The sequence below is a fragment of the Dermacentor variabilis genome, chromosome 6 (assembly GCF_050947875.1).
Source record: "Dermacentor variabilis isolate Ectoservices chromosome 6, ASM5094787v1, whole genome shotgun sequence".
NCBI lineage: Eukaryota > Metazoa > Arthropoda > Arachnida > Ixodida > Ixodidae > Dermacentor > Dermacentor variabilis.
Window position 1 is genome coordinate 141765270 of NC_134573.1, and position 22986 is coordinate 141788255.

The 22986-nt window shown below is 49.0% G+C and overlaps 1 protein-coding gene across 2 annotated transcripts in view; it reads left to right on the top strand.

The window, feature by feature from the left end:
- LOC142585354 (uncharacterized) overlaps positions 1-22986 on the top strand; it is a 373752-nt gene that overhangs the window by 333945 nt on the left and 16821 nt on the right. The gene's annotated exons all lie outside the window — the stretch shown is intronic.

Here is a 22986-nt window from a genome sequence, read left to right on the forward strand (position 1 = left end):
CCCCACAATTTTCCCTCTCTGTCTCCTCTCTCTCTCTCTCTAAATATATATATATATATATATATATATATATATATATATATATATATATATATATATATATGTAAGTGCGACGTAATCGGTACGTTCACATTTCTAAGAGGCCTTGTTAACCTGACAACGATCGCGTTATCCGCTGATAGAAAGGTACGGTAACCACATATTACGTTTTTTAGTTCAGATCAGGGCGCGCGCGCGCACGCACACACACACACACACACACACACACACACACACACACACACACACACACACACACACACACACACACACACACACACACACACACACACACACACACACACACACACACGCACGCACGCACGCACACGCACACGCACACGCACACACGGTTATTGCGTAAGAACTGTTCGTAAGAGCGGGTGCCAACCAACGGGGATGTTGGTCACATGATAAGTGAAAGTTGCCGGCACGTAACAGAGAGCTCTTGGGAACAGTACGCTTTGTGAATTCGTCCCCTGTATTCTGTGCTGATGTTTTCTTCCCAATCTATCACCTAAGGCGTGAAATTTTAGCGCGAGCCGATGTGGTCATTACCGAAGTAACGTTCGCGCTGGCGAAGCTAAAGCCTGCCTACGTTAATTATTTATGCTTCGACCGCCAGTGTGCGGCGTTCGTCCAAAGAAACGAAATCACTGTAGGAGCAGTGCTGTTGCTCAATCCCGGCTTACCTTGCATTGCTCCGTAGCGATATTCTTGCCGCTATAGAAAGCCCTGGAGGTCGAGAGTTCGCCCGAGGCCGAAGCATGAAATAATGAAATAATGGAATGAAATAACTCTCTCTCTCTCTCTCTCTCTCTCTCTCTCTCTCTCTAAAATACGCGAAGCCACGGGCAGTTCGTCAAAACGCGCATTTATTGCGGTTGGCGTGAGTGAAATCGGAAGTACCGCTTTTCTTCTACTTGAAGGGACACTAAAAGATAAAAAATGATTTCTTGTGCATCAGTAAATTACCTTTCTACGACACTGAAAACACCACTCTTACCACAATAAGATGCTTGGCAAGCAAGAAGAGCGCGAGAACGAAAGACGGGTGGCGACGCCTTCTTGAAGTTCCCGCACCTGGTCGTTGTGACGTCATGGATTTTGATGACATCTTCTAGGGCCTACTTCCTTATATAGAGGTACTGATTGACTACATTGTGTTCTAAAGGAACCAAATATTAAACATATCACGTTTCGGGAACCTTTACTCAGCCAACGCAGCCCAAATGCGAAAACATACTTTGGAATCCCTGACGTCGCAATGACGTGGCGGCGTCGGGGTTTCGGCGCGAGATTCAAATATTGATGCTCCGACCTTCATTTTCTCATCTAATAATCAAACTACTATTTTGAAATGACTGCCCGCAGGGTTCTCAAACAGTGATTTATTAGTCTAAACTGATTTATTGCTTCGCTTTAGTGTCCCTTTAACGCGGCCACGACAGCTGCTCGTTCGCTCTTTCTTAGGACTCGTCCTCGCGAAATACTAACGCTTAAAAAAGAAGACGAAGAAGCCACGCTATGCAGACGATTTTCTTCTCGCCGGAGGCGCGCGAGAGGCTCAGCGTACCGCGAACGCCGCTCGCCCTAGTGGCGGACTTGGCCGTCAGTCCCGGCCCCCTGGCGCCTTTACACGTGTTTTTCTGCTCCTTGTTTTGTCGTTGCTCTTGCATTTAAAAAGCCGATTGCAGCAGCAGCATCTCGGCGAGGGTCAGTTGTTTCGTCTTCAGTGTGCAGGCCGAAGCCGCTCAACCAAACAAGGATGAAGACTCAAACACGCACCACACGTGCGAGCGTTTATCCGGTGTTCGCGTTCTTGTATATACTTGTTTATGCATGCGCAGTTTCAGCCGACTCTGTACTACTTTGTAGTGAAGTTGCTGTTGCCTGATACTGCTTGATGATCACGCTTTCTTAGGCTCTTCGTGTGGGGAATCCAAACAAAAAGAAAAAGAGCTGACATCTCCCCCTCTCTCTCTTATTCGTGAAAGAAAGAAAGAAAGAAAGAAAGAAAGAAAGGAAGAAAGAAAGAGTGCTTGTTTGTCTTAGTTCTGCCCAGAGCGGACCGGCCACTTTCATGGCGGGCCAACGAGCGAAATACGCGTTTAATTTCTTTGTTATTATTATTTTTAAACCGCCTGCAAGGAGAAGCGGAAGACGCTATTGCGTCACGCAGCTGCCCTCTGTGTCGGTTAAACCGTGCAGTGTTGCGAACGCTAGAGCTGCGGCGTCAGCCAACCGGTGGCGCCGGATTCGCGTTCGTGTTCGCGCGTCTTACGCATATAAGAGCTCGTAGTCGGTTGGCGCGCGCTCTTTACTGAAAATGGGACAGGTTTCGCTGCCGGCAAGCCCTACGGCGCAGTGTCCCAAGTGGGACCGATTATAAATGAAGTGATATGCGCACAGTGCGCACCACTGATCTACAAACAACGTGCTCCAAACACACCACAACACGCAGCACACAAATCTGTAATCGAAGTATTCAACAGCGGTCGAACGAGGGACGTCTCAGGCCTCTTGAGCAACCGTTTCCACAAGGGGGGAAGCTGTCTTCGACTTCCGTCCCTAGGTTGGACCCCTGTTGATTGCGTCAGGTCTCAATTCTTTTCCCCTGTAAACATCTGTCTTCATTGAAAAACTAATTAAAATATTTCATTGAGACTAGTGCTACGACCTGTTCTCCATGGGCCAGACTAGCGCCACCTCTGCGTCCCGGGCTCGCGACTGAAGCTTGCCGCTGCAGCTCTGCAGCTTCCGCAACACTGCACTTTATTAGCAAGGGGAGGATAAAAATGCGTGGTAGCTCAGTGAGAAACAATGGAAGGCTCGCTTGCCAGGTTGGAGCACGACGTCGGCTCGTCCGCCTTGTCCCGGTGGGCGCGGCCGGCTTAAACGACCGTTCGGCACGACACCGCCCACGATGTCTCCGGCGTGGCGGGCGCCGGCCTCGCCGCTTTGTCTACGCGGCTTGGCGGGAGGTGGAGTGGGGGGGGGGGGGGGGGGAGAAGCTTCTCGGAATCCGGTCCGCGCTTCTGTCCCTCGGTGGCTCGTCTCAGTGCACCGTGCCCCTGATGATATAGTTTCGCCACAGCGCGCGATCTGTCCATTCGAGAAACGGAAGCGAGGCCGCGAGGCAGGTGTGTGCGGATGAAAGGCTGCGTGAGCCTTTTCACTCTGCGAGAGAGGGCGCTGCGAGCGCGCGTCATTGCTTTTCGGACTGAATTACCGTGGTCGACGTCCTTCATCGCGCTTCTTGTAGGGACGCTGAAGAGGTTTTAGGATTGGGAGGCTTGCGATGGTTTCACCCGCCGTGGTTGCTTAGTGGCTACGATGTTGGGCTGCTAAGCATGAGGTCGCGGGATTGAATCCCGGCCACGGCGACCGCATTTCAATGGGGGCGAAATGCGAAAACACCCGTGTACGTAGATTTAGGTGCACGTTAAGGAACCCCAGGCGGTCGAAACTTCCGGAGTCCCCCACTACGGCGTGCCTCATAATCAGAAAGTGGTTTTGGCACGTAAAACCCCATAATTAATTTTTGCGATGGTTTCGAAACGCTGCCGCAGTATAACGCAGTTATAATGCAACCTCTCAAATTACTTTCTCGACTATGTGCGTAGCAGCGGCGCAGTCGCCGTTGAAATTTTCGTCGAAGCTCCCTCCCTCCCGCGTCTTTGCGCGTCGAGCATATAGCAGCGAATGACCGGGCGCGAGAATGACGTCAAGACAGGAGTCACGTGATCAGGCGCCTCGGCAATACTGACGATTAAAGCCCCTCCACCCACGCGCCGCCGCCGCTTTACTCATGGTGACGTCGCGATCGTCATCATCATCAGAGCCCGCTAACCAACATGCAGTGTCTCCTGCAGGCGCTGCTGCTGGCTTTTTATTTTTTGATGAATTAGAGCTACTTGCGGTCACTTGCGGCCTGTTAAACTGTGATTTTTCGTATTCAGAGGGTGGAAAACAATAACACTTCGGCGGCAACCTCTCCTTTACACTCTAAAGCAGTTGCACCCTTTGGAGTGTACATTTGCCACACAACATTAATCGTCATCTGCCTTGCCCGCATTTCCTTTCTTTAACGCTGCGAGCCCGGTACTTCCAAGTCACGAACGGCATGTGCGTTATCAGTATAACAGAGCATTTTCGACAGGAAAGTAAGGAGTGCGGCGTTTTCAAGAAAGGGAATGCGGGCAAGGCAGATGACGATTATGGTTGTCTGGTAAATATACACCCCAAAGGTTGCAAATTTCTTTTAGAGTTTAAGAGTGCATTTCGAGGCTTCCCTCTCCCTACCCCCTCTCTCTCCCTCCTCCCTCTCTCTCTCTCTCTCTCTCGGGCGCGCGCGCTCTAGCTAGCAAACAAACACGCACACACAGCCAGAGCCCCGTAACTGTGGGTCAAACCGCTCACAGTGAGCAATGGTGACCACAAAACATGCCTCAACAAACCATCCAACCCGGTTCGTTGTGCCACTGTTAGACCTTTTTCTTATCGCTTTCCCTTTCCCGACTTTCCGCCAGGGGGCGGGTCGAACTGGAGCATCGCCATCTCCGTTTCCTGTCCCGTATAGAGGATGGCATACACGCAATACGCGTTTCTTGACCCACGGCCCGCTCTCTGCAGCCGGTTGGCCGGCGCCGGCAAAACGAAAGCCGAGCTCCGTTTTCGCCTTGTTTTGGCGCCGTTCGCGCGTTCCGTCCGTCTTGCTTCCTGCACGGCGGCAGGGTTTGCTAGCGCGCCGCCCCGTGGACTTGTTTTACGACGTCTTTTACGACCATTCTAAACGTGGCCGGTCCTTTTCTTCTTCGTTCGTCTCTTAGTTCTTTCTTTTACTATTTGATGTTAAAGCTTTGAAGTCGTAGCGCGATTCTTGCTTCTCCCTCTCAAATTTTGTTTCAGTGCGCGTTTGGCAACCCCGCACAGCTGCTTGCTTCGGCCTAGGGGTCGATTGCAGCGGAATTTCGAAGTGCGCAAGAAAAGTTACAGTTGCAGTGACAGCGTCGATATACACTGACACTGCCTATAAGCGCAAGGTTTCGTGCGCGGAATGTACGATCCGGTGCATCGGGAACGACGGGCAAATATCCATCTTTTGCTACGCCGGAACTTCCGCCTCGCTCTATCTGGCTCCAGCGTTTCTTTCGTTTCACCTTACATCAGCTGGCATAAGTGCACTCGTGCAATTATGCCAGCTTTTGAGTTTCGTAAGAAAGGCTCGGAGCAGGCAAATGCTTTCAACATTTGACGAACTTAAGAACTGCTGTAACGGGGCAAACTTAGGTTCGTAGGTTTACGACGAGAAGCAGAAAGAGAGGGAAGCGTATGGCATAGTTGCGCGAATCATCATCATCATCATCATCATCATCATCATCATCATCATTATCATTATTATTATTATTATTATTATTATTATTATTATTATTATTATTATTATTATTATTATTATTATTATTATTATTATTATTATTATTATTATTATTATTATTTTGCGATGCGAGAACCGAAAACGCTGAAAATGGGACGACCGTCAATAACACTGGCTATGTACACGCTTCGAAAGGCAGGTTCACGAATACATTTGTTACGTGAGAACTCTTCGTAAGGATGTGTGTGTGCCAGCCAGTCGTATATATTCAGTGCTGGGTGCATAATAGTACAGCTAAAGCGGACTTCCAATGGCAAACAGTTCTTACGAACGAAAAGTTTACCTTAGGGAGTTCGGCCCATGTGTCAGTAGCCGAGGTGCGTAAGTTGCGAAAAACCGGTCTACATTGCGAACTTATAATCTGGGCGCGCACTCCCGTAGCCGTGCCCTCCAGGCAGAGATGTGCGCGTACAATGTGTATATCTATAGCTGCGAAAATTGTTGTAGTCGAAGTAGTGCGTGAGCCGCGACGCAAGTACGCAGAACTGTTTCTAATCGCGAAATCGGAAGCGTTATCGGCCGATCGGAGGTACATCACGATCGACCGCATATATATATATATATATATATATATATATATATATATATATATATATATATATATATATATATACACAACGGTTTGCGATCGTGAGACCTATATGTGTGGGTTACGTGTGTTCCGCGGAATGGTTGCGTTATCCGTGTTGACATCTGCAACACCGCGGACTTCTAACGTGTAGCAAACGAAACTGCCGTTCATAAATGCTTTTTTTTCCCTTCTTTAGCTTCTCCATCTATCCGCTGCGTTTGCTCTCGTATTTTTTCGTAAGCAAGACACCCTTTCGCGCATGCAGCCGTACCCGAACGTGCGCACCACTTTAGGTCTTAGCACGAACCTGTATATAGTCACGATAGACGCGTTATATTGGTGACGTCGCAAACGAGTTGTAGTAACTGAGTGTAACTTGTGGAAAGCTGTAAGCAACGCAGATGACCGTCGCCATCGGTGATGACCGCGAGGACAACAGCAAGAAACAAACAGAATACTGCGTCGAAAGTCAGCGTTTGTCTTTGCCTGCTGTATATAGGTCTGTGTGCTTCTCGGGAGTGTGGCGCTATATACAGTTTGCCTCAGCGTAGGCTTAGAAAAGCACGTGCTTAGTTTCGAGTACATACGGTACACTTACAGTTTTTTTTTTATTATTGCAGACTCTGCATCGAGCTCTCTGGCATTCCCTCCTGGGAACTCGCAGTTATATATATATATATATATATATATATATATATATATATATACATTCGTACATCGGGACATTCGGCCCCGGTGGTAACATGCGCCGGGAGTGGTTGGGCGTACAGGAGGCTGCTCGCAAACGCCGCCGCGGATTGCGCGTAATTGCCGCTAATCGCACCCGCGGCCGCCCAGCACCAGTGCATAAAACTGTAACCGCGCACCACCTCACCCCATCCAGGGCATTTTCTTTTTAGGTATTTGTTTGCCTCTCAGAATGTGCACGGCTCCGCGTGATTTGTTGCGGACGGCGGTGGGCGATGCACTGACGTTCGTCAAACCGGTCTCTAAATGCCGCTTCTTACTGTCAGACGGAAACAAGAGAGAGAGAGAGAGAGAGAGAGAGAGAGAGAGAGAGAGAGAGAGAGAGAGAGAGAGAGAGAGAGAGAGAGGAAAGAACACTGCATATAAAGAAACAGAGATGGAATTACCGCGCGCGAGATTTGGAAATAAGTGGTGCCGGTCGCACCATGCGGACGTCTGACTGCATGCCTCTAACTTCGCTACCCGAGGACTTACTTGTCACTGTTTCTGTTTTTTTTTCTTTCTTTTCTAACTGTTGTCGATCAGAGGACTCACCGTCGAGTTGCTTGCATCGGTTGTTCTTCCGCTGCTTCTGCTCTTTCGAATCGTTACCCTTTACCCTCTGTTCCTCCAACCTGTTCTATTCCAAGGTGACGCCGTTGTTCGAATGCGAGCCTGCGCGCGCACTTCGCGGCGAGAGTTTATCTCTCTCTCTATCAATTTTTCGAGGGTCGAATTCCGCGGCTCGCGTCGGATATAAGGGGTGGGTTCCCTTTGTCGCACGCTGACCAATCTGGTCCGACAGCCTGCATGAGCAGCCCCGTTGCGTGCAAATTGCTGAAAAATAACGGGGGCGCATATACATGCCCTCCTCTGTTATCTTGCTGCTTCTCTTGGTTACCTCTCTCTCTCTCTCTCTCATTATTATCTCTTCTTGCCGCTGCTTTCTGTGCGTGCCCCATTGTCTGTCTTCCTCTCTCTCTTCATTCTATTTCATGTAGGCGTTCTCGACAGTGCATCGAGTGCGAACTCAGATGCTCGTTCGCCTGTTTTCTTTATGGCTTGTTGGCCTTGAACCATAGCAACTTTACTGCTGATGTGTACCGCTTCTTGTACATGTCGGTGTCAAGGAGTTATAAGATTAGCTAAGTTCTGAAGAAAATGATTTATGTGCATTCAAGCTCTGTCATCTTCGATATAGACGAAAATGCGAGACTGATAAATATATGTAAATTACTTTATCAGCTCAAGCAGGCGAGGTGACTAATTGTAATAATAATAATAATATTTGGGGTTTTACGTGCCAAAACCACTTTCTGATTATGAGGCACGCCGTAGTGGAGGACTCCGGAAATTTTGACCACCTGGGGTTCTTTAACGTGCACCTAAATCTAAGCACACGGGTGTTTTCGAAATGCGAAAACACCCGTGTGCTTAGATTTAGGTGCACGTTAAAGAACCCCAGGTGGTCAAAATTTCCGGAGTCCTCCACTACGGCGTGCCTCATAATCAGAAAGTGGTTTTGGCACGTAAAACCCCAAATATTATTATTATTATTACAATTAGTCACCTCGCCTGCTTGAGCTGATAAAGTAATTTACATATATTTATCAGTCTCGCATTTTCGTCTATATCGAAGATGACAGAGCTTGAATGCACATAAATCATTTTCTTCAGAACTTAGCTAATCTTATAACTCCTTGACACCGACATGTACAAGAAGCGGTACACATCGACTAATTGTCACCGCCTTGTTTCGATAGCGATGCCAAGAAGTCATCACCGTCATCAGCAGCAGCGCCTCGTGGCCTAGACCCTCCTATTTATATAAAATTGGGTATTCTATATATAGAATACATACCACACTGCGCGGGGATGTTAATTATTCTCTACACTATCAAAATAGCACCATATTCGTCAAATTCCGTCACCTTGGCGCTTCAAACCAATCACGGTGGCACCGTTCCAGTCCCGTGAACCAATCACAACTGACAAGATGGAGGATTTGACAATACGTTCAGAACCAAGCAGCTCCGGAACGACACCCCCCGCTGCTCGTTCACACAAACGCCCATGGGACTCCGGCGCAGGCTGCGTTGGCTGCATTCTTGTTAACATTTCATACGTTCCACACCAGACCTCAACGCCATCCTGCCGCCCGCACGAAAACCGCTGTGCATGGAACCAGGGGTGGATTCGGACTATCGTTTCTTTTTTTTTGGGGGGGGGGGGGAGGCTGTCGAGGGTTGCTGAACTTCCCCCCGCTTTTTTGTTTTCTGTTTGTGCTTTTTTTGCTTTGGTACATTTTAGAACAATGTGTTTAACATGCAGTAACTTGTCTTTGTGAATTAGGTGGTTGTTTATGTTGCCCGTGACTGGACTACCACACGTCAGAACTATCGGTAACTGCTCCAAAGATGGGGGGGATGGGAAGCTATGGGGAAGGGCAATCACCCCTCGCCTCCCCCCGATCCGTCACTGTGTGGAACTCTCCTTAACAGCTCCGCCGTACCAACTCGCCAAGTCTTTTGTCGTTATATAAGCTCGTGTAACGGCTGTCGTTCTAAAACTGCACAACTGCCTTCGAGGCAGCCGCTCTCGTGGGAGGTGGCTTTTTCCCCCGCGAAACCCAGAAACGACCGGTTTGTCTGCATTTAAAAGACCGAAGCGGCGCGCGATAGCGTTAAAGGAGAACCACGAGTTTGGCACGCTCACTCGTATCACCTAGCTGTCTCTGGAGCTATACAAGCGTTTCGAAAAAGGAAGCGCGTTTAGGTTGGAACGTCCTCGAGGAGACTCCTAAATTGTACATCGGGCTATCTGTCTGCGTTTCGATATTAATGTGTCTTCTGCTTCGGCCTTTTTTATCGCACTGCAGACGCGTAGACTCCACGCTTCGTTGCGTGTCGGGGCTCCGCTCGCTTGAAGTGCCCCAAAGTGGCGGCTGTTGACGCGTTTTCCGTTTATCTATCTCTTTCCGCGGGCGCCGCTGTCTAATGCTTCGTGAAAGCGCACGCGAACTGTGCGTGCGGTTGGTTTCTTTGCGGTCGGAAGGACGAGGGGGCTTGTCTGTGTACGTGCTTACACAACGAATGCGTGGCGGCGGGAATGCGTTGAACGAACGTCCTTAACATACCGTCAAGAGTGGCCGCTGCCGAGAGCTGCGATAACGCCTCCCGATAGTTATAGTATCCGCTCCGTGCGCGTAAAAAAAAAAAAAAAAAAAAAAAAACACTTCCGTTTGAGACGGCAGAGATTACTATAGTATAGCAGCTATAGCTGCTTCTTCGAAGATGCTTTAACACCGTTCGTGTAACGACTTTGAGGACGTAATCTCGCTCGAGAATCGTCACCGCTTCCCGTGTCTGAGCTTTCCTTTGACCGCGGCGTCCTGATGGCTGCGCATGCACTCGACCGCATTCCTCCCTGTGCGCGGGCGACCGTTAGGGGGTGAATAGCTTGCGGTTATTCCTAAAGGCTTTTGGGCGAGTCTCGCGAGAATGCTTCTTGAGATCCTGTTCGCGTGCGATTGAGCTTTCGTTGACTCAATGGCCTTCTACACTGAAACTTGAGGAGAAGTTGTCGAATCGCTGCGACAGCTGTCCGCCGAAATTGTTATTGAACACTCCGGAACAAATTAGTTATTGGGTGCGTGTTGTTGAATTAATGTGGTTGTGTAGTTGATGCGCAGCACATACATAACGCGTGATGTTGAAATACACCCGCCATGGTTGCTCAGTGGCTATATGGTGTTGGACTGCTGAGCACGAGGTCGTGGGATCGAATCCCGCGGCCACCCCGGCCGCATATCGATGGGGGCAAAATGCGAAAACACCCGTGTACTTAGATTTAGGTGCACGTTAAAAAACCCCAGGGAGTCGAAATTTCCGTAGTCCTCCACTACGGCGTGCCTCATAATCTGGAAGTGGTTTTGGCCCGCAAAACTCCATATATATATATATTTAATGCCGAAATATGATGAATTCTTATACATGTCCGATAATACGACATTAACTTTTTTGCAATGTCAGACCTTCAGCTTCGAAGTAGAATGTCGCGTATTTTGTTATACTTCTCCTATAGGAACGTCGATCATATTAAGCCCATAAGGAAGCCCTAGGCGGCACTGGTGAATTCAACTCTGTGACTGATGCATAACATAGCTTTATTTATTAAATGAAGTGTGTAGCTTCGTAAACTGCGTCGAAATAGGCATCACTTATGTACCATTAGGACCTGCATTGCGTCAGTAAGCGGCGTGTGGCGCATGAAGCATTCGCATCTGCGAGCTCATTCCGCGCAACTGCCGCAATTTGCGGAAAGGGCTGTCGAGCGTATGGTACATCAAAGCATGCGGGTTGCGTTAGTTGGAAGTGGACCCCCTCCTCCCCTTTCATACGTTTCCGCCATTAACCTGTGGTTTCCGCTGCGCTAGTAAACTATCTAGACGCGCAACAAGGAAAAAAAAAAAGAAGAAAGGTTCGCTCGAACAACGCGAGATGGCAGTGCGTTCGTAGAGCGAAACTAAAGTGCTCTGTATATATGTATATACCACTTACGTGTACGACACGTCCTCTGTCTACGCAATCGTCTCCCGCTTGCGGCACAGCGCGTGCAGAGGCATCCGTGTGTGTGACGTGGCGCAATGCGCGGTATACAACCGTCAATTGCGCGGGCGCCTTTCGAGTTCGCAAGGTCGTTGCGGGCGCGCGCGCGCGCGCCGCGAGCCCTTTTCGCGCAACGCGTAATCTCCGCCGCTTTTCCTTCCGCGGCGCCCGCGACGAGGTTCAACGGCCTTTTTTGCTCGGAGGTGAAAGCGCACATATAAGTGCGTGGTGCCGGTGTCAGGCGAGAGACGGCGCGCGTTTTTTAGAGTATCGCGCGCGTGCCGCAAGACTAGCCCAGCGTTTGCCCCTGAACCCGATCCGCGAACAAGGAAGATGACAAATAAGTGGCTCGTCTCTGTTCGCGCTCGCGGGCGTTTGCTAAAGAAACGTTATACGTATAAAAGCAGCCTCGCGCAAGGAGCAACAGATGGCGCGTATATGAAAACGCAGAAGCGCATGGTATTTCACTCTCACTCACTCACTCTCTCATGGAGGCACGCGCTCATGCACGCGTAGACGTCGAGCCGCGCTCCCTAAAGGGTTGCAGGAAATTGCATCTCTCTCTCTCTCTCTCTCTCTCTCTCTCTCTCTCTCTCTCTCTCTCTCTCAGACATGCAAGCATCCCCTTCCCTTCCTCCCTCCCTACCCCCTACCCGCACACACACACACACAGCCTCATTGTCTTATTTCCTATTGTCTTATTCTTATAAAAAAAAGCATAAAGACAATTAAAGGACGCTAGCCTGACGTTTAGCTCACGCACGCACTCTGTGCGATTCACCGCTATGTTTTATTATGCACCAAGTGAAGGCGACTGGCGCGCCGCTTTCCGGAAGGAAGCGATCGTCTTACGCTAAGGGGTCGCGGTCAAGTCGGGACGGCGATCAGGCCACAATCAAGAGCTCGCAGCGATGCGCTGCTGGGTAACAAAGGCAGCGGTTTTACGAGCGTACGTCGTCGCCGACGTCGTCAGCGAAGTTTGTCCTCGGTCCCGCGTGGCGTTGTCGTTCATTCCAGTTTCGGATGGAACTTGGCGGGCGGGAACGGGTGCCGTGAGTGACGAGATTATCCCGCTCACTCTCTTTGCTTCTTCCGACTCGGAAAAAGAAAACAAGAAAAGCGAGGCGTGCCCTTCATTCACGCGCTGCCACCCTTTGCCTCTCAACCTTTCTCTGCTCTTGTTGTGGCGGACCTTCGCTTACGCCTCGAAGTCAAGGGTTTGAGCGGTACTACTTCAGGACTTCCGCGTAGTCTATAGGAAGCATTCGCGGTGGTGATGGGCGGTCTTGCCATGAAATTAGTTTTGTCGTTTCGCTTTGCTGCGCTTGCGTACGCATGGTTGATGCTGGTCGCTTTGTGTTGTGGGCGGAATGACGGAAGTATTGATGCTATTGATTGATTGATTGATTGATTGATCGATCGATTGATTTTGTTTATTGGCGCATTGGCCAAATATGGCGAAAGAATGCCATGCATTCGGGAACTAGCGCTGTCCAGGAGGCGCTTCGGCAGTTTGAGTGTGTAACTAAAATATGCTCACACCGTCCGCTGGCCACGAAGATGGCACGACATATTCAGCAATGACAGACGCGCGCCTTTGTCAATGCTTGCTGAGCCCGATGTGCCTAGCCAAGTTCTGTACGTGTCCGCGCGGGTTGCATGCGCTGCTGCCTTCTATAGCACGTCGGTGCCCAGACAGATCAGTTGCTGGACGCGTGCGCTTCAATATGAGAGGTGAATTTGCTGATGCAAAATCGTAGCGTGTGCTACTGTAATGTGTGTCCACCGCTCGCCAGGATGTGTGTTTCGGCGCTGCAGTCGGCGGGCGAAATTTCAGCGCTGGTTGCCCACCTATTGATGATTAGTCAACGGCAATATGAATTGCGAATGGAAATGCGTTGCCTCCGCCGGGAAGCTTAAAGGTCCGAACACACTGCATCGGCTCAACCCCCAGGATCCCTCTTTTCTCAGACACGGCTAAGCCGGGCACGGTTACACGCGGGAAGGTCCGACCCCCACGTGCTCGGGTCCGTGGTGTCGTAACACACCTGCGAGTGAACGAGCGAACGCATGAGTGAGTGAGTGAGTGAGTGAGTGAGTGAGTGAGTGAGTGAGTGAGTGAGTGAGTGAGTGAGTGAGTGAGTGAGGTACTTGGATGAAATCGGCAATGTTGTCACCTATTGTGTCACCGGCTTCTCCTCAAACAATAAATTGTTTAATGAAGGATCATAACAATATTTCATATGAGAAACGCTCCGGCAAGAAAGCGCATTACCAGAACGTGGCTTAGCAGTCAACATCGAAAAACAAGCACAACAACAAACAGCACATTCTCCACTTTCCGCAGGGAAGAAAAAGTAAAAAAAAATCAAGTCGATCGAATAATACAAAATAAATGAACACGTAAATAAATAAGCACACAGGGACGTACTATGTGTTAATACATAGATACGATATCACTATCAGTAAATATTATTTTGTGTGTGTGTGTGTGTGTGCTTGCGCACTAAATTGCACAGTCGCAGTTCTAACTGCCTGATCAACAAGAAATCAGGATTCACGGACCGAATTCACAAAGTTTCTCGTTTGTTGTCGCCATTATCCAGCCGCGTCCGCTAATGTTATGTCCGGCATAAAGATTGGCTGGAAATTTTTTCTTATACGAATAATTCTGTAGCGTAAGAGCTTCCTTAAGAATTCCGACCCCTCGCTTTATACTACACTCCTCGCACTGGTTTCTCATGGCACAGCCGGCTGCTTTTCGAGTAGTTTTTTTGTTGCTGCGGTTAACCTGATGAAGGCCCATGTGCTTCCGCTTAGGGGGAATACACGGCAGTTTATAGCGGAAAAACGGACACTGATGTGACCTTTAAGTGGCGCACATGTAGCTATAAACGCAGGTCGGTGCACCAGTCCTGCGTGGGCGCGCGCCATCTCGATCCTCTGCTACCGTGCGGAACCTTTCGTCCGTGACTTTATGCCGTTTTCGCGCCGCAAACGTGGAAGCGCGAGGCAAACCTCACAACCGCACTTCTTTAACATCGACGCCTTCCCGACAGTTCAACAGGCAGCTGTACCGCCAAGGACTCCATCCGCGCGCACGCCATCCGGCAGGGCCGATAGCGAAGTGCGAGCAAGTGATGTCTTGCGCCTTGCGGAGGCCAGGATAAAAAAAGAAAAACAGGATATATAGACGCGCACGCAGCATACAGTCTACAAGTTTTAAGTTAACCGTGAGCAACAACGAATGACCACCGATCACGCAGCGTGTGCGTGCGTGCGTGTGCGCGCGCGTTTGTGTGTGTGTGTGTGTGTGTGTGTGTGTGTGTGTGTGTGTGTGTGTGTGTGTGTGTGTGTGTGTGTGTGTGTGTGCGTGCGCGTGCGTGCGTGCGTGTGTGTGTGTGTGCGTGTGTGTGTGTGTGCGTGTGTGTGCGCGTGTGTGCGTGCGTGCGTGCGTGCGTGCAGGGGAGCCAAAGTCCGACGTTGACGTCGGCTCGCGTTTATTCGGAACTCGGCAATGTTGGGGCAGTCTCTTCAGCAGGTCTTGTGTTTTTTGCTTCTTGTTCCCCTCGTTCTCATTCTTCTTTCTTTTTTGTTTATCGTCTGTTTATTTCTAGACAAAAGAAAAAAAAAACGTTAGAAAGGGACGGTGGGAGAACACGGGTATAATGCGCGGTGGGCGGTACACACGTGACGTTTATGCGCGACATCCGCGGCTGCTGGGGTTTGACTTATTTCGCGGTCGCCACCGATTCGCCCGATTTCTTTGTCTCTCTTTTCTTCCTTTCTTTCTTTTCAAAGGGCAGGTTGGGGGGTCGACAGGTGTATCTCACGCAGGGCACGGCTGTGAGGCAGGTCACGTTTTGTGGCCCCGTCGCACGTCGCGGCGAGAGATTTATCTATAGGGGGCGCAGCGGCAAATCGTAAATAAACGCCGCTGCGGCGAACGCGAAGTCCATCGCGCGGTGTTGGACCCGGCCCCGCAGACAGCCGGGGGCACGCCTGCGTGAGAGCTACGAATTGGTCGAACCTCGTGACGACACTGGTTTGTCCGTGTAGCCGCAGTGTGTGTGTGTGTGTGTGTGTGTGTGTGTGTGTGTGAGAGAGAGAGAGAGAGAGAGAGAGAGAGAGCGTAACATGCCGCGCGCAAGAACCTGAGTGTGTCTCATACCACCCGCGCGCGCCAATGGAATGTTTGCGGCAGCGTGGAGCTGTCGAAACTTTTTGTCGATGCGTTGGAATATCCGCCCGGATGTGCGATGTGTGGAGCATTTGAGATTTATCGCGCACATCGGCATATGTATATCTTGCCTTCCCCTGCGTGGGATCATTCTTTCTGCGCGTGGATGCGCTTGTGTGATTTTGTCTTATGTGCCAAGCGACAGGCGGTCTCAGTAAATAATAACTTGATTACGTGAGATATATTGAACTCGAACGAGACGGGCGTTGAAGCGAATAATAATAATAATAATAATAATAATAATAATAATAATAATAATAATAATAGAGGCGTGGAACCCCGCTGCACAATAAAAATATTCAATCTTTAAAGCAGGAAATGAATAACTTCGCTGGCAAAACCGCCTTTGCGACTCTTTTTTTTCTATATTGAGATGATTTACGACACTGACCTTTCTAGGACCGTTGGCGTATATATGCATGCTGTATTGCAGGAAAGCCTATCGGAGCAAAGGGCGTCGCGATGTGGGGAATGAAAAAATAACGCCGCTTCTGTATGCAGCCATCTCAAACTATATGCATATGTACCAAGTCGAATACGTGCGTGGGAAACGCCGTTTGCAGCTCGAAGGAACGTCAAAACGGAAGAGAGGCAGAGGTCACAACGACGGCAAGAAATCATCCCTGGAATTGTTTTGCAACTGCTGTTATGTGTACATAAGACGTTCGAAAAATGACAAAGACGTTGAGGGCATAACTCGGCGTATATACCGCAAGAAATGCGCAACTCGCCTTTCCTTATTTTGCGCGCCTGGAAACGCGAATAACACCCAAGTCCAAGGTTAGCTTGCCGGCGATAAATAACGTAAAAGTCAAGCCGCAGTCGCGCTGCGATTAATCTCAGATTTGACGACCCCCTCCGCAGGTTACTACTACATTTCTCCTTTTTTTCTCCCTCTCGCGCGGCAAGTCGAGTGTTATCGATGGCGGCGCAACTTAATGATCACCTGTAGCCTCTTATATCACCCGAAAAAGTTAGGCGATTTATAACTGCCGCGCCGGCGCGGTACCGGAACGTCATTATTCCGCCGCGTTTATATATAGTTTCTCTAAATTTTCGTCCGTGCTTATTAATTTTTTTTTGTTACTGCAGGCCCGTCCGTAGTACTGCATCTTCCCCTCTGTCAAAAATCTAATGAGAGAGAAAGAGTTACTTTTATTCGCGTAATAAAAAAAAAAAAGAACGAGGCATGGAAACTTCTTGGTGTTAACGCCAAAGGATAAAACTGCCCATAGCCTGCTATCCGCAGGTCAAACTGTATACCACACGCCGATAGCCTGCTATCGGCGTGTGGTACAGTGACCGGCGGATTTATCTTGACAAATTCAGAAAATTATCTCGAAGTTTAGCGCTGTAGCTCGTTAGCGCCCGCGTATCTTCGCATGAATGTCACATTGGACGACTTGTATAGTATGTAGGGTGTTTATTTCTTTCGCGTCACCAAATTAAAGAAAAAAAAAACACCTGTGGCGCAGATAGCACATTTCTGACCTTCGAGCTAAATCGCTTGCTGAGGCGGCCATTACTTCTACAAGAAATCTAAATGTATAATTGAATAGTTGCCATAAATGCACTAATTAACTTCATAATTACTTTGTGGCAGATATTTCGATCTATTAATTCTATCTATAGTGAGCTTGCAAGGCATATTGACTTGGAACGAATTCTGAGGATGGCACCGGTTTCTAGATATGCGCCTCACTTGCGATAACATGCACTATTTCTCCGCTTACTTTCTGAAGAAAACGCATGCATTGAAGCGCGAAAGTAGCTGGAACGCACGAATGCATTTCGCTGGACACTGAAAATTAATATACCTAAACTGGTGTAGTCCTAAGGATTCGCTACAAGTCGACGCATCGCCTTGCGAACTCACCAGCTACAATTTGCAAATTTAAATATGTGCCCTAAAGTAATTTATTAAAAAGTTCATTAGTGATGGTATGTTAATTATTCAATTAAGTATTTTGACTTCTCGTAAGTGTAACGGTCGCCCTAATTTAGCTCAAGGGTTAGAATCGTGCTGTTCGTCACAGGCAATTTTTCTATTTTTGGCGCAGCTAAAAAAAAAAAAAGAAGAAACGCCTGGTCTATAGTTTGTATAGCATCACGCAGGACATCCGTTTACTCTACTCGCTGGTTCGACTGGCACCTAGCGAAAACGCGCAGTCAAGGCGCTCATGGAAAGGAGAGTTCAGCCAGTCATGCACGTGGGATAGCCCACCACCAGATATATGTTACACGATCAGACGGTATTCTGGCTATACTTATTTATACGGGCGTAAACTGTCTGTCCCTTAGTTGACTCCCATTTCTGAAAGTTTTCGTCACACCTCCTAGTGGAGTACGATCACTCTGATCGGGCACAAGCGGCGGAAGCGTACTCGGTCACGGAGTAACGATAACTCTCGTAAAAAGGAGTCAAATACAGGACAAACGGTTGCACTCGCATACAGGAGTACGCAGAACACCCTTTGCTCTGAGGCTACGTTCACACGGTTGCACTGAAAAGCGCACTATAGAGAAAATTAATTTGAACTGTATTAATTGGTAAATTACCACTCTACTTAACCTCTCCCCAACCGATATATATATATATATATATATATATATATATATATATATATATATATATATATATATATATATATATAGAGAGAGAGAGAGAGAGAGAGAGAGAGAGAGAGAGACTTATAGTGTGAAGAGGCTTGGTACTCTGAAAACGTTTGCACCCTTTGGGGTTTATCTTGGCCGCATTTTCTTTCTCTAACGCTGCGCGCCCGGTACTTCCAGGTGGCGATCGCGGCATGCGCGTTATCAGCGCGACATAACATTCTTGAGAGGAAAGTATAGCGAGCGCAGAGTTTTCTAGAGAAAGGAAACGCAAGCAAGGCAGATGACGATTATCGTCGTGGGACAAGATAAGCCCTAAGGGTGCAAACTGTTTTAGGAGTGAAGGAAATACGCAGAAATGAAAGACTGGCGGTGACGGTTCCTCGAAGTTCCCGCATCAGCTTGCGTTGACGCCGGACTTTGGCGGCGTCTCCTATAGGGCGTAGTTAACTCTATATCGGTAAATACGAACTAGTACATCGTGTTCTAAACAGGACAAGTAACTGAGTTTTGAAAGAACATTTTGTCAGCTATATATCCTAAACTGATTTTCTGTTTCTTTTTAGTGTCCATGTAGTATACCGGAGATTGGGGGACATAACAATTGTTTCGATAGGTTCGCCGTGGACTGGGTGATTTCAGCGAAGACTGTGCACATCTCGCACGACATGCCTCGGGAAGCGGGTGGGAGGGGGTCACACACACGCGCATTCAACCCACGTCATAGGTGGCGCTGACATCGCTTGTGGCACGGAGCGCACGTTTGAAATTCAGGCCGCCGCCGATAGGAGGCGCCACATGGGCAAACCACAATGATGCATTTACTCGGCCGCGAATCGCTGTCCACTATCTCTTTCTTCGGCCGGAGAAAGTCGTCGGAGCAAGGCAGTTTTACGGCGCGCTATACATTCGGAACTGGCTGTATACGTACGTCGAACGCGTGTCCTAAATTAGAAGCAGGGCTATATACACACTGCGTCCTGCATACGCCACTGGCGAGCGGGGCTCTTGTGTATACCGCGCTTATTTATCGCTTTTTCGTTTATCTCCGTGCATTTAGTGCGCAGCGAACGCGTTACTTCTGCGAGGCGATTTCACGGGCCCCACACGCACGCTGTACGCTTTCTCTCCTGTGTACGCGTTCCAAGTGCAAGAAGCTCTGTCGCCTCTATACACAGCTTGTCCAGTTTACCCGCAGCCAGGTTCACCGCACTTCGAGCGCAGACGTGATGCATGCGCGGCGATATATTTTCTCGACGCTCACGCTCGGGGCGCCCCATCTTGAGGTCGGTCCGTAGCTGTGTCGCGTTGTACACGTCGCCGAGGCTCCGGCGATTTCCGCGCGTTCGCAGATTGAACCTGTATGTTCGCTAGCGATCGCAAACGAGTCCGCTTCGTTTTAGTATTTTTTTTTTTTTTGTGTGTGTGTGAGCCGTTTAACGTTTTGAGCGCCCGTAATCCCTCCTCGCGTGCGACTTGCCGAATAATTAAGCCAGTAGTATATATAGGTAAGTGCGCTGCTGGGCGAGATGAGACAGCTTTACGTAACGCGTTGTGTTGTCGTCGTTCTTGCGTTTTGTGTCTATGTTGCGCCAAAGCTGCCACCTCGATTAATCTTTAGTCTTTCACGTTTGAGAAGGGTTAGCCCCTTCTTTTCTTCCCTCCTCCACTGCGTGTCTTGGCAGCCATGATGCGGTGTATATGTAGCCAGCCGATATCGAAGCACATGTTTCACTCTCATTATATTGCGTTTCCAATGGCTACAGAGGCGGCCCACGGCGTATATACGCTATACAGAGATGAAGTCATCCTTTGAGCGTGTCACGTGATGGTTCTCTTCCTCGTTAGTACTTAAAGACATGTATGACGGCGCTGCAGGGGTGTCAGTTTAATTTTAAGCAGTTCGTTGGCGTATAATGTCCACGCTTCTAGGATTAGTTGTGGATTATTATTGTCACAATTCATAAATGTGCTCACGTGTTGGAAACGTTGGTCTCACAGGTGATAAATACTGTTTTTGTTGCTGTTCGCTTGCGCGTCGACAATATTCAGTGGCTGCGCGTTAACGACTTCTTTTTTGGGTGTCCGGTAACTTTTGGTTCAGTGGATATCTATCTGCACCGGCCGTCCCACCTGTCCTATTTAGTTATACGCAAAAGCAAGACAGGCGATTACTTCACGCCCGAAGTGTCAGTCTCAATGCTCTTTCCACGCACCGAATGTCTCGGGTGGGACGAGCGTTAATCGGACCGGAACACGCGTTTCGCGCTCGGCTGGCTACTTTTTCACCGCAGGAGCTGAAGACGGAAACGGAGGCCACTTACTGTCAAAAAAATAAACACAAAATAATAAAATAAAACACTAAAAGAAAAAAGTCCGGATAAACAAGATCACGCGACAGGGCAGATTTATCTCTGAAGCTGTTCGTTGGAGAGAAATCGGCTTTTTCTTATTGCATATTTCGGAGACGTTGGCGCCTCTAATCGGCGCCGGCTGCTCTTTTATCGTTCTATATAGAAGAAGAGTAACGAAGAAAGTTATCTCGCTCGAGAATGGGAGGATAAAAAAAAAAAAAGCAGTGCTGCAAGCACCAACATCTCCTCAAGCTCCGACATTCATTCATTCATTCATTCATTCATTCATTCATTCATTCATTCATTCATTCGTTCATTCATTCATTCATTCATTCAATCAATCAATCAGTAAGTCAATCGATCGATTGATTAGTACTTGACCTACGCATGCCGGACATGTCTGCCATCGGCAACGATCTTAATTTACGGCTCTTCCGAGGCCTGCCACAGATAGAATCAAAACGACTGACGGCTCCGTGCTGCCTTGTGCTCGTTCGACTCCTTAACGTGTAGTGCGCCTCTAAAAGCTGTTAAACTTTTTAGAGCGTTCTATCCATGTGCTGCGTGTTCGTCATATATTTATTTTCTCTCTCTCTCTCCGTGTTGCTTCGCGTCCTTGTGCTTTTTCGGAGAACTAGGTTGATCGTGGCGGAATGCTGTTTTAAGGGGACGCTGTAGAGTAACGTACGACAAATCAATTTAAGTTGGTAAGATAGTCTTTCGAAACCCCATTTTCTCGTACTTGGCAGAAGAGAGGTGAATATATATCGGTAGAGCAAATTAAGGCCACGTTCCGTTTTTTTTTTTTAACTTACGCGAAAGCATTATCATCGCCTAAGTGTGACGTATAGGAGTGAAAGACATATTGTATTTGTTTGTGTGTGTGTGTGTTTTATGCATACAATCTTCTGGGGACTTTTCATTTTCACCGTATTTGGCTCCTTTCGGTGTAGCACTGTTGCCCTTGTTTACCGACGAACGTTTGTCTGAACCGGAACCCGAAGGCCGGGACGTAGTCGGGAGGTATGACGCAACGTCGCGCTTATGCAGGAGCTTAATTCAGAGTGGCCGCGCCGTAGTTCTCGTGTTTGCGCGTCTTGCTTTCCGAGTCTCCCCTCACAGTAAGAGCGGCCGCGGAGGTCACAGGTAACCCGCCGTGGTTGCTCAGTGGCTATGGTGTTGGGCTGCTGAGCACGAGGTCGCGGGATCGAATCCCGGCCACGGCGGCCGCATTTCGATGGGGGCGAAATGCGAAAACACCCGTGTGCTTAGATTTAGGTGCACGTTAAAGAACCCCAGGTGGTCAAAATTTCCGGAATCCTCCACTACGGCGTGCCTCATAATCAGAAAGTGGTTTTGGCACGTAAAACCCCAAATATTATTATTATTATAGGTCACAGGTAATCGCTTGGCATCCCACGCGTAGTCGATGCAGTCGGAGCTGTGTAAAGCTACGTTTACACGAACCCGTGTAAGGATTGGGAGGTCAATCCCACCTCTCGTAACTCGTTGTCAAGATTGGAGTCGGGCATGAATTAGATGGTAGCTGGCCCCATGCCGTCGTCCAACTTATACACGCTGAGGACGTTGTTGAAGGGAAGGACTGCTTCTCATCGAGAACGAGGAACATGGGTTTATTTACAGTATCTACATAAGGACGTTGAAGTTCACCAGTCTAGCATGACTGCGAGAGAAAATACACTGAGCAGCCGCACAACAGCGGTTTATAAACACTCGGTCCTCCCTCGATCCCTAGGTGAGGGAAACGTTCGACCAGTAGACGAGCCGCCTCTTTGCACGAGGGATTGGGATTACACACACACACTTCCGCAAAGGTTCACGGTCCCCAACCGACGTCAGACGGTCTTCGCAGAACTCGGAGCTGACGTCAGGAACGGCACATCCGATTCCCCGAGCTGACCCCCGCAGCGCGGCCGCCGTTTGTCCATTGTTTTGCGTCGTGAGCGGCGCGTGGGAAGGGGCCTCCGGAGACGTTCCCTCGCCAATTCCCCCGCTCATAGCAGATCAGGTCGGCGGTGGCGGGTTCAGTAACAATAGTTGGTCCGCCGATCGCGTTTAGTCACAACGGCGCCGAGGCTAGAGCGTAACGGTGGCTTTCCAAGAAAAGTTGACGCCGCTGTCGCAACTGGCTGGCAAAAGTTGCACCTCAGCGGGCCGTTCTTAACACCCGATAAAGTCGAGTCGAGTCAGCTTGTCGGGCCAAAAATGGATCGTCGGGTTCAAGTAAAACACTATCGCGTGTCGGGACGAGTGAGCATCTAAGCGAATTCACTCAACTTTCCTTCAAAGGGGTGGGTTGACTCTCCCAACTTCCTTGGTAAGGTACAGTCAACCGCGAAAGCTTACGGGAGGCAGGATCGGCCAATAAGCTGAACTCT